At 38.5% G+C, this 13,081-nt stretch overlaps 1 non-coding gene across 1 annotated transcript; it reads left to right on the forward strand.

Annotated features, from left to right (window-relative positions):
• The first annotated feature begins 8,297 nt into the window (after positions 1-8,297).
• On the forward strand, positions 8,298-8,403 carry LOC122678494. Its single transcript, XR_006336164.1, has one exon. It is a non-coding gene; the product is annotated as a U6 spliceosomal RNA (small nuclear RNA).
• Positions 8,404-13,081: the final 4,678 nt, after the last annotated feature.

Consider the following 13,081-nt stretch of genomic DNA (forward strand, 5'->3'; position numbering starts at 1 on the left):
TTTATAGGTTGATGTATGTCAGTCTTTTAGAATAGTGCTTAAAACATGAGTACTTAATAGGTCTACCTGCTGTTTTCATTATTGTTTAAATGTTCCCTTAATGATATCAGGCAATTGTATTGTTTGCCCAGTCCATTCATTCTCCCACTCTTGTAGATAACTGTTTCATACCTTTTCCTCTCTACAGATCTCTTCTTCATCCTTACTTTCAGCTGTAGATCTTGTTTACTAATTAAATGAGATAAATAAGATTGTCCAGAAATGAACTTCCACTGAGGCACATAAACACATGTATTCATCTTTCATCATCTGTGCCCACAAATTTTGCTTACCCTCCAATTATATGAAATGAACTGTTCATGCTGTTATTTAAGATCAGTTCTCCAGGTGGACACTAAACCCCATCTCTTGTTTACTCAAGAACACAGTTCCAGTAATTCTATCTTGTATCTTGCACAATAACAATTTTCTTCTCTACACTGGACCATTCTCAATAGCAAATAAATATGCTGTTATTTTGCCCATCTTCAAATCTCTTGATCCAATTTCCAGCTCCAACTAACCATCCTATTTCTCTGCTGTCCTTACAGTAAAACTCAAAAGGATTATAATTTCTGTTCTTAACCTCTCTTCTCCCATTCTTTCTTAAACATGCTGGTTAGGCTTTTAAAATTTCCTCCATGCCACAGAAATTGCTCTTGTCAAGATCCTTGCTAAATTCAGCAGTTTTCAATACTATTTTACTTAGTCAATCAGCTTTAATTTGTTGCAGTTGATCACTTCCTTCTCTTGGAAACATGTTCTTCCTTGGCTTTCCCACACTAAGTTCTCAAGGTTTTCCTTTAACCTCACAGGCCACTTTGCAACATCGTTGGTTGTTTTTCCCTCAATATCCAAACCCTTGGAAGCACCCCAAGTGCAATTCTTGCATCTGTTTCTTCTCTCACCAAACAGTTGACTCTTGAATTGCATGGGTCCATTTATACATGAATTTTTTTTGATAAAAATATTGGAAAATTTTGGGGAGAATTGTGACAATTTGAAGAAACTCACAAATCATTAAGCTAGAAATACAGAAAAAATTTAGACATGTCATGAATGCATAAAATATATGTAAATACTAGTCTGTGTTTACACAGACATAAGTGATATTTTATTTATTTTTGGTTGTGCTGGGTCTTTGTTGCTGCACGCAGGTTTTCTCTAGTTACAAAAAGCAAGGGTTACTCTTTGTTGCAGTGCCCAGGCTTCTCGTTGTGTGGCTTCTCTTGTGGCAGACCACAGACTCTAGGCATATGGGCTTCAATAGTTGCAATACATGGGCTCATCAGTTGAGCCACACGGACTTTAGTTGCCCGAGGCATGTGGAATCTTCCCAGACCAAAGATCAAACCCGTGTCCCCTGCATTGGCAGGCGACTTCTTATCCACTGTACCACCAAGGAAATCCAAGAAGAGTGATAGTTAATGTAAAATTAATAGTGTTAGTTTTCTTACTGTTCCATAACTTTGCTTTTAAAGAATTACATTACCATATAGTATGCCTCTTTCTCGTGGTTGGAGAAACTGCAGTATCGCCTATCATCACAGGTAAGTGTGTGTGTGTGTGTGTGTGTGTGTGTGTGTGTGTGTGTGTGTAAGTAACAATGTTTCCAGTATTGTATTATGATGACTGTAATAAGAATGCCATAAAATGTTTATAATGATTCATTCATTAGTGTATAGGCCAGGCTACCACGAAGTGCATGCTCAGTCGCTCAGTGTTCCCGACTCTTTTCTGACCCCATGGACTGTAGCCCGCTAGGCTCCTCTATCCATGGGACTTCCCAGGCAAGAATACTAGAGCGGGTTGCCATTTCCTCCTCTAGGGAATTTTCCCGACCCAGGGATCAAACCCATGTCTCCTGTGGCTCCTACATTGGCAGGCAGATTCTCTACCACTGAGCCACCTGGGAAGCCCCAGAATCGATCAGTGTGGACCAAAGGAAAAGGTCCCACTGAGACTTGAACTCGGATTGCTGGATTCAGATGCCAGAGTGCTCATCATTACACCATGGAACCATGGCCGACCATGAAGTAATTGTGTCAAAAACATTAGGCTACCATAGAGCAATCATATTGCTGCTTTGTTATCAATGCATCAATTGTTATACCTGTAAATAAAAATTAATTTATTTTCACATTATCTTTTCAATTTTGATGTCTAATGTTAGTAACACATATAACATCTACAGTGTTTTGTATCATATAAGACAATATTGGGACTTTCCTGGTGGTCCAGTGGTTAAGAATCTGCCTTGCAATGGAGGGAATGTGGGTTTGATCCCTGATAGGGGAACTAATGTGCTTCCCTGGTGGCTCAGATAGTAAAGAATCCATCTGCAACGAGGGAGACCTGAGTTCATTCCCTGGGTTGGGAAGATCCCCTGGAGGAGGGCATGGATCCCACTCCAGGATTCTTGCCTGAAGAATCACCATGGACAGAGGAGCCTGGCAAGGACTGAGGCGTCCATGATGTCATGAAGAGTCAGATGTGACTCCCTTTCATAGGGGAAGCAAGATCCCACATGCTTCAGGGCAGCTAGAGAGAGCCCAGGCACTGAAATGACAACAAAAAAAAGACGGTATTGATACAGGTACTGACATGATTCATCTTGTAAATAAATGATGTAAACTTATGGTACCAATAAATACTGTACAGTACTGTACTGTAAATGTATTTTCTTTTATGATTTTCTTAATAATATTTTATTTCCTCTAGCTAACTTTGAAAGTGTTAGTTGGTCAGTCATGTCTGACTCTTTAGCACCCCATGGACTGTAGCCTGCCAGGCTCCTCTGTCCATGGAATTCTTCAGGCAAGAATACTGGTGTTGGGTAGCTATTCCCTTCTCCAGGGGATCTTCTCAACCCAGGGATCAAGGCCTTGTCTCCTGCAATGCAGGTGGGTTCTTTATTGTCTGAGTCACCAGGGAAGACCCAGCTTACTTTATTGTAGAGCATATCACACATATAATATGTTAATCAACCGTTCATGTTATTGGTAAGATTTCTAGTCAACAGTGGCCTATTAGCAGTTAAGTTTTGGGGGAGTCAAAAGTTGTTTACAGATTTCTGATTGTGCCTTTAACCCTTGTGTTGTTCAAGAGTCCACTTATTCACTCCCTCAGTGATCTCATCAACTCATGGCTTTAGATGTAATCAGTATGCTAACAAATCCCAAATTTCTATCTCCAGCCTTAGCTTTTCTCCTGAACTTCAGGTTGGTATAAACAACTGCCTATTTAATATTTCCACCAGCAGACATCTCAAATTTCACATGGTCAAGACAACTTCTAATTTCCCCTGCAAACCTATATCACCCCTAGTCTTCCCCATTTCTGTTAATAACTCACATTTTTCCTGTTGCTAGATTTAAATACCTTGCCTCTCTCTTATTTGCCTCTCTCTCACTCATCAGAAAATCTTGCCTGTACTTTCAAAATATTAAAATATTCAGAGCCTAACCACCTCCCTTGTCTGAGCCACTAGCAACTCTCATCTGGATTATTGCATTAGCCTCCTAACAGGTTTCCATGTTTATGTATGCCTTGCTCCCTAAAGTCATTTTTCAATGTAGCAACCAGGGTAATCTGGTTAAAGCAGAACATGGATTTTGTTTTCCCTCTGCTTAAAACCCTCTAATGGCTCTCAGCTCTCAGAATTAAAGCTAAAGTCCTCATGATGATCTACAAGGTCCTATGTGATCCAGTTTCCCTGTCGTTCCTACTGCTCTCTCTCTCACTTGCTGCTTCTGTTCCACACTGACTCCCTTCCTGCTCTTCATGCCTACCAGGCATGCTCCTGCTTTTGCACCAGCTCTTCTGTCTAAAGTGTTTTCTCCCCAGACATATTCTTTTTACATATATGTAATTTTATTTATTTTTGGCTGTACTGGGTCTTCATTGCTGTGTGAACTTTTTTCTAGTTGCAGAGAGCGGGGCTACTCTCTAGTGTGGGGTTCTTGTGGTGGTGGCTTCTCTTGTTGCGGAGCACAGGCCTTTGGGCACACAGGCTTCAGCACACAAAATCAACAGTTGTGGCTCCTGGGCTCTAGAGCACAGGCTTAATAGTTGTGGCACATGGGCTTAGTTGCCCCTCAGCATGTGGGATCTTCCAGACCAGGCATTAAACCCATGTCTCTGGCATTGGCAGGCAGATTGTTTACCACTCAGCCAGCCCCCCCACCTAACCCCCACCGCCAACCATATATTCTTAACTCACTTTCTCTGCCCTTCACATCTTAGCTCTGTCATCTTCCCAGTGAAACCCACCCACCCTCGTTTGCTCATTTAAAACTGGAACCATTCTTGATCTGTGTTAGCCTGTTTTGTTTTTTTAATAGCATTCGTCACCCTCTAACATGCTGTATAATGCATGTACTTACTGTGTTTATTGTTTATAGCCTTTGTTCTCTCACTGGAATGTAAACTCCACAACAGCAGGGCTTTTTTTCTCTTTTGTCAGCTGATGAATCTCTTTCATTTATTATAATGTCTGGTACCTCTCAAGCACTAATGAAAAGTGTTAGCTGCTCAGTCGTGTCCAACTCTTTGCGACCCCGTGGACTGTACCCCACCAGGCTCCTCTGTCTATGAGATTTTCCAGGCAAGAATACTGGAGTGGGTTGCCATTCCCTTCTCCAGGGGAACTTCCCGACCCAAGGATGAAACCCAGGTCTCCTGCACTGCAGGCAGATTCTTCACCATCTGAGCCACCAGGGAAGCCCTAAAAAGTATAGAATAAGTATAGTCAAATACTGAAGTATTTACTCTTACTTAGAAAGTCCCACTCGGCTTATGTCTCAAAACTGACGTATCAGACTTCATTGAATGTTAATAGTTGTAAGTTGAATAGTACCAATTGAGGCCTCTATTTTTATTAAAATTCTTACCCTTATTACTTTTAGGCTTGAATTAATTTATTTCAAGCTTCAATCTTCTGGGTTAGGGCTAACTAACTTGTGAGATATTTGCTAGAAATAAAAGTTTAACAGTTAATCCTGCTAATGAATTTTTATTCAGGAGGTTTATGTATTACCATAATTCATTCATTTATAGAACAAATAAAGCTGTTTAAGTTGTGCTTTTAGAGGTGTCTTCATGATTCAGGCCCAAATGTATTGAAATTGAATACACAAATACATTTGGCAATTCTGTAACAGCTCAACTTTCTGATTCACTACTCCGTAGAATGCTACACAGAAATATGTTCAATTTATATTCCTGCTTAGTGTCAGAACATTCCTATTTCAGCAGCTGTGAGAAAGTTACAATGAAAAATTAATTCCATAAATTATTGATTCCTGGATTGAAAATTCAACTTGAAAGCATAGAATCAATAAGAAATATATATTTCATAAACCTTGCAATGCCATATTTCCACATTAGTTGCGCAGTGACAACCTGTTATGAGGCTGCAAGAAGAGCTTAATGTTCTCTGTGAGCTGCCTCCATTTCTGAAGTAACAACAAAGCCTTTGAATCTATTTAGTGGCTTGAATGCTCTGATAGATCTAAAATAATGAATGTACTTCAGTATTTTGACCTTTTTGTCAATTGCAAATATTGAACAGTCATTTTCTTTTGAGGCTCCGCTGCATGTTCTTTATGTTATCTGCTTCTTTCCCGATGTTCTGATCTTGATGTTGTTGCCCATGAAAAGGGAACACATACATATCCCCCGCCCCAACACACAAAGGGAATTGTAGAGGTTGTTAGATGAAAGAAAAGTGACTTTCACCAGTTTTTTCTTTGATATGAAAAACTGACATAGTACTATATTCTCAGACCCTGATGAGGTATAATTGTTATTTTTAAATGATTGGATTTAAACAATTTATTGTTTTGGAAACAACAGGCTCAATTTAATGAAACTATCGGATGTTTTAAAAATACCTGGTTGTTTGGCTTCAAAAGCTTCTCTATTTCCAAATAGGTTTGAGTATGAATGTGTATGACTTAGAAATAAAAGCAAAACATTCAATTCTCTACTTAGGCACTAAGAAAAAGATTTTGCATTCACCAACCTCACTGGTCCTATTCGTCTGCTTTGACTTAAATCTCTCCTGGTTCTCAGCTGTCTATCACATGATGCTGTTGATTTAACGTGATTATTGAGCATAGCTGTAATTCAGTGGCAACTTCCTCAAGGTTTAGATACTTTGACAGATTCTTATTTTTAGCCAGCAGTCCTCAGTCATAATGTAAAAAAAAAACTAAGATGAAAACTCAACACACCAGTGAACAGGTGAGTCTGACAACATAAAAATTCCTAAGTTTAATATTAAGCTGGATAAAGAAATTTCTGGTGTTTCCCAGGTGTCTCATGGGGTAAGGAATCTGCCTGCCAATGCAGAAGATGCAGGAGACTCGGGTTTGATCCCTGGGTTGGGCAGATACCTTGGAGCAGGAAATGCCAACCCACTCCAGTATTCTTGCCTCAGAAATCCCATGGACAAAGGAGCCTGGCAGGCTGCAGTCTCTAGGGCCACAAAGCAGTCAGACACAACTTAGCAACTAAATAACAACAACAAGAAGGAATTCCTATCTAAGTTTCCCTTCAAAGCCTAGTCAAGTTTTAACATGTAAGTCAGACACTGTAATAAATAATGAGGATTATTTGAAATACTCCAGGATGAAGAAAGAAAGGTCAGAGATAGGTGATACACATAAAGGCAAGAAAAGAGAGAAAAGATAATTGGTATTCATGAAAAAGAAACCAAACAAATGGGAGAAAAATCAAATGTCTGATGGGAAGAATGGTTTCCTGATGAGAAAAAAAGCCCATAGATGCAGAGAGGAATAGCAATGTTTTTGCAAAATAAATGTCAGATACCTACATCTAGACATGGCCTGACAACGATTTTTAAATTGCAGTGCTATAGAATAAGCAGTTTAGACATCTGTGAAGGAAACAAAAGATGATACCCAGAAAGAACAAAAAATCATGTTTGCCTTGCCCTTTTCTGCTGCCACACCAAGTTAATTACTACATGCTATTTTTCTGTCAACTGAGGGATAAGAAGGACTGACAACAGGTACTAGACAAGTTAAATGAAGATATAAATCTAAAGAATTATAAATATGACCACACAAAGCTAAGCACAAATGTAATGCAACTCACTTACGCATGACTTCAGATCCTTTCCACTTCTTGTCCCCCAAGGCTCAACACTTGCTCTGCTTCCCAACCCAAGCAACTCTGTTAAGGGCTCTCATCATTCCTTCAATAGTAAGTCCTGATTGCTCCAACTGCATTCTGTCTCCTGACAACACCAGCTGGCCCAGCCTTCTCAGGCCAGCTTTGTCATGGGCTCTCTCATACACGCTGCAGTGGGAGCTGTAAGGCCCAGTGGTATCCACGTAGGCAATGGATTCTCCAGTAGCTGCCAGTAGGGCCCCTGTCACAATCTAGAACTGAGTTAACCCCCACTGAGGGTATTTTGAGCAATGGGAGAAAAGATAGGAGTGAGCACATAAATTGTTCACTCTTCTTCTCTGATTGTTCCAAACTTCAGAACTTCCCTTAGCCTCTCCTAAGCTATCCTGTGTAACCGAGAAACCAGCCATTTCTCGTAAAGCTGAGCACAATTTGCCACCCTCTGTTTGCTTCCTTCTCTGTTTTACTTCTCATTTTTTTCTGTTTTTCCTTCTCTGTTTTTCCCTCATTACCGCTTGCCTGAGATTGAACCCTCCAACAAAACATTAATTCCCCAAGCTTTGCCTTAGCTTCTGTTTTCTGGGGAGCTGGGCTAAAACAAGTCAAAATATTCTTAAAAGGGAAGATATGGAAAAATTCTGAATCATAATCAGGATCTATACATTCAAAATATCTCAATATCAGAGAAAGAAGAAAAGGGCATAACAGAGGAGAGTGATGAAGAGAGAGGTGTACTAATTCCTCATCTTAAATAGGGGAAACTCAGAAAGTGGACTTACACATTTGATTCTTATAAATTGGAGAAATAGAAGTCCAAGAGTGTTTTAGGGAAAATAAGGTTAACTGATTGGAGAATTAAAAATAGAATGTTGAGGGACTTCCCTGGTGGTCCAGTGGCTAAGATTCCATACTCCCAATGTGGGTGGGTGGGGGGGAGGGGGGACTGAGTTTGATCACTGGTTGGGGAACTAGATCCTACATGCCACAACTAAGAGTTTGCATGTTGCAACTAAAGAAGGAAAAACCCAGGGATCGAACTTGCGTCTCTTAACATCTCTTGCTTTGGCAGGAGGGTTCTTTACCACTAGCACCATCTGGGAAGCCCTGCCAGGGCTGCACATGAACTAAGTTGGAATGAAACAGAGAAGGTTAGCATGGCCCCTGCGCAAGAATAACATGTCAATTCATGAAGCATTCCATATTTTTAGAAAAGAAAAAGAATACGTTTGTGCTCTGGAAAGGAAGAGAAGGAATGCCCATCTACTTTACAGAAATTTTCAGGGAAAGAAGAGGACTGCCCATCCACTTTAGAGAGATTTTCAGGAAGTATCACTCAGCAATTTTATTTATACTGCATTGGTCAGAACCTTGTCACATGGTTCAGGGAAATCTAATCTTCATTCTGAGTAGCCAAGTGCCCAGCTATAAAATTCAGAATTCTGTTGGGAAGGAAAAGAAAACTAGAATTTAGGATAGGATATTATCAGTTAAACCGGTCAGGACTGTGCAGAGAAACAGCACCAATAGGATAGTATATTAAAGAGATTTATTTTAAGGAATTGGCACACAGGATTATGGGGGCTGGCAAGTCCAAAATTTGTAGGGCCCGATGGAAATTCAGGTAGGAGTTGATGTTTCGATATTAACACAGAACTTCTTCTTCAGGAAATCTGTTTGTATTCTTAAGGCCTTAAACTGATTGGTGAGGTCTACTCACATTATTGAAGATAATCTCTACTTAATGCCAAGTGGTTGTAGAGATTATATACACCTATAAAATACCTTCACAGCAACACCTAGATTAGTGTTTGATTAAATAACTGGATACCATTCCAACCAGATTGATACATAAGACTATCACAGCAGTGTTTTTCATAAATATTTTATACTACATATACATACATATTAATATCTAACCCCTTCATTTATTGTGAACATTCCCCAAATCATCAAATATTCTTATTGAATGTGACACTTAATAAAGTAGCTTAATATCCCAACATATCAAAATAACTTATCCATTATTATGTTTTAGGACTTTAAAATATTATATACATGTACTTATTTTTAACCATTTCTGATTATTCATTACATTTCTCAAAGTGAGATACTGATTCAACAATTATGAAGTTTTTTAAGTTCCAGTTGCCAGTTGCCAAATGCTTTCCAGAAAGTTTGCACCAAGTTATATTTACACAAACATGTATGAATGCAGTGCCAATCTCACTGTACTCTTTACATTAGGTTTCATAATTTCATCTTTACAATTAAATAGATGAATATATTTTCATACCTGTTTACTAACTACTATTATTTCATGCAAAGATGGGCACAATAAAGGACAGAAATGGTATGGATCTAACAGAAGCAGAAGATATTAAGGAGAGGTGGCAAGAATACACAGAAGAGCTATACAAAAAAATCTTCATGACCCAGATAATCACGATGGTGTGATCACTCACCTAGGGCCAGACATTCTGGAATGTGAAGTCAAGTGGGCCTTAGGAAGCATCACAATGAACAATGCTAGTGGAGGTGATGGAATTCCAGTTGAGTTATTTCAAATCCTAAAAGATGATGCTGTGAGAGTGCTGCACTCAATCAGCAAATTTGGGAAACTCAGCAGTGGTCACACATTGGAAAAGATCAGTTTTCATTTCAATCCTAAAGAAAGGCAATGCCAAAGAATGCTCAAACTACTCCACAATTCCACTCATCTCATACGCTTGCAAAGTAATGTTCAAAATTCTCCAAGTCAGGCTTCAACAGCATGTGAACGGTGAACTTCCAGATGTTCAAGATGGATTTAGAGAAGGCAGAGGACTCAGAAATCAAATTGCCAACATCCATTGGATCATTGAAAAAGCAAGATAATTCCAGAAAAACATCTACTTTTGCTTTATTGACTATGCCAAAGCCTTTGACTATGTGGATCACAACAAACTGTGGAAAATTCTTCAAGAGATGGGAATACCAGACCACCTGACCTGCCTCTTGAGAAATCTGTATGCAGGTCAGGAAGCAACAGTTAGAACTGGACATGGAACAACAGACTGGTCCCAAATTGGGAAAGGCTGTATATTGTCACCCTGCTTATTTAACTTATATGCAGAGTACATCATGAGAAATACTTGGCTGGATGAAGCACAAACTGGAATCAAGATTGCCAGGAGAAATATCAATAACCTCAGATATGCAGATGACAGCACCCTAATGGCAGAAAGTGAACAACTACAGAGGATCTTGATGAAAATGAAAGAGGAGAATGAAAAACTTGACTTAAATCTCAACATTCAGAAAACTAAGATCATGGCTTCTGGTCCCATCACTTTATGCAAATAGATGGGGAAACAGTGGAAATAGTGACAGACGTTATTTTTCTGGGCTCCAAAATCACTGCAGGTGGTGAGTGCAGCCATGAAATTTAAAGACGCTTGCTCCTTGGAAGAAAAGTTATGACCAACCTAGACAGCATATTAAAAAGCAGAGACATTACTTTGCCAACAAAGGTCTGTTTAGCCAAAGCTATGGTTTTTCCAGTACTCATATATGGATGTGAGAGTTGGACTATAAAGAAAGCTGAGTGCCAAAGAATTGATGGTTTTGAACTGTGGTGTTGGAGAAGACTCTTGAGAGTCCCTTGGACTGCAAGGAGATCCAACCAGTCCACCCTAAAGGAAATGAGTCCTGAATATTCATTGGAAGGATACCAGTCCACCCTAAAGGAAATCAGTCCTGAATATTCATTGGAAGGACTGATGTTGAAGCTGAAACTCCAGTACTTTGGCCACCTGATGCGAAGAACTGACTCATTGGAAAAGACCTGATGCTAGGAAAGATTGAAGGCAGGAGGAGAAGGGGATGACAGACGATGAGATGGTTGGATGGCATCACTGACTTGATGGACATGAGTTTGAGCAAGCTCTGGGAGTTGGTGGTGGACAGGGAAGCCTGGCATGCTGCAGGTCACAAAGAGTCGGATATGACTGAGCAACTGAACTTAACTGAACTAACTAGTATATATATCATATAGTATATGATATACTATATATATCATATATATCATATATGTATGTGTATATATATGTATATATGTATGTATATATATCATATATATAGTATATATATCATATACATATATATATAACTAGTATATTATATCATCCCTGTATTTTTATTGACCATCTATTTCTTCTTCTGTTAATTTATTTTACTTTTAACCTAGGTTTCTATTGGGCTGTTAGCATTCTTTTGATTGATAAATGATGTATATATATTAAGAAGATAAATCTTTGTCATATCTCTTGTAAATATTCCTAATTTGCTTTCCTACTTTTTTCTTTATGAAGTTTTAGGATACAAATTACTTAAAGAAAGAAACTATATATACTTCAACTTTTCACTTAGGGTAAATAGTCAATAAAAATTGATAAAGACACAATCATATTACTGGTGACTAAAATAAAGGGGACTGAAACATGATAATGAGATGATTTATATTTTCAAATACAAATGAAGCATTACTCCCACAGATGAGTCAAGTATCTAGTCACATCTTTCCAAAAAAAGCATTTGAGAAAACTCTTTTTTTTTTTCCCCTAAGAATTCTTACCTATGTAATATTTTTCTTCAGTTAGCAGACCAGTAATTTTTAAGAAAAAAAATTATGGCAAAAGAAGGTGAACAAGGATCTTATCATTTATATGTTTCTAAAAAATATTTAAAAGCAGCAAATAAGGGTGTTAAATCTGTGATGGCAGTAATAGCTGTTTGAAACTGATATGCTGTAAGTAGATCTGTGTGGTAATACAAACAGACTCAGGTATTTGTGCCACACACCACAGCCCACAATGCTTTCATTTCCTCCTTAAATCTTGTCTCATTGACAATGAAAAATACATCCCACACACTGTTCTTAGATTTATTTTAATGTAATCTGCCCAGAATTTTAGCTTGATTTTCAAAATTAGAAGTGAAATTGAATTGCAAGCAAGGTATCTGATTTGACCAATAATGTAAACTTGTATAGTATAATAATACTTGGAGTTGTTTTTCTACTTTAATATATTTCAATTGCTTAGTTAGATCTGATTAACTCCAATAATTTATTATGTTGCCAAAGTGTCTAATTAGTTTTCATTCATAGTTCCTAAGTAATTAAAATGTTTAGTGGGTAGTCAGTAATAATAGTCTCAATTATCAAATATTTTCAAAAACTTTTATGGTTCTTTTTCTGATGCTCCTTTGAGTCTCGTTAAACATCTTTTGATCATTTACCAACCATTTGTACTTTAACTTTTGTTAAAAAGAAAAAAATTGCCCCTCATTTTATCTTTTGCCCCTTCATTCTGTTTGTGATATCTGGGACATATACAAGTTCCAAAGTTTAAATAACCAAATTAACAATCTTATATCTTATTATTTATTTGGCTGTGCTGGGTTCTAGTTGCAGCATGAGAGATCTGTATGCAGGATCTTTAGTCTTGGCATCTAGGATCTAGCTCCCTGACCAGGCCTTGAACCCAGACCCTCTGCAGTGGAAACTCAGTCTTAGCCACTGGACCACCGGGAAAGTCCCTGTATTTTACATTTTCTGTTTTGGAGTTCTATGTGTTTTTCTGGGTTTCATGTGCTTTCTTATTGCAAGATTATATTAAAGTATCACATGTTACATGTTTTATTTTTCTTCTTTTTATTGAAGTATAGTTGATGTACGGGCTTCCCTTGTGGCTCAGCTGGTAAAGAATCCGCCTGCAATGCAGGAGACCTGGGTTTGATCCCTGGGTTGGGAAGATCCTCTGGAGAAGGGAAAGGCTATCCACTCCAGTATTCTGGCCTGGAGAATCCCATGGACTGTATAGGCCACGGGGTTGCAAAGAGTCAG

This window comes from Cervus elaphus, chromosome 20 (genome assembly GCF_910594005.1).
Source record: "Cervus elaphus chromosome 20, mCerEla1.1, whole genome shotgun sequence".
NCBI lineage: Eukaryota > Metazoa > Chordata > Mammalia > Artiodactyla > Cervidae > Cervus > Cervus elaphus.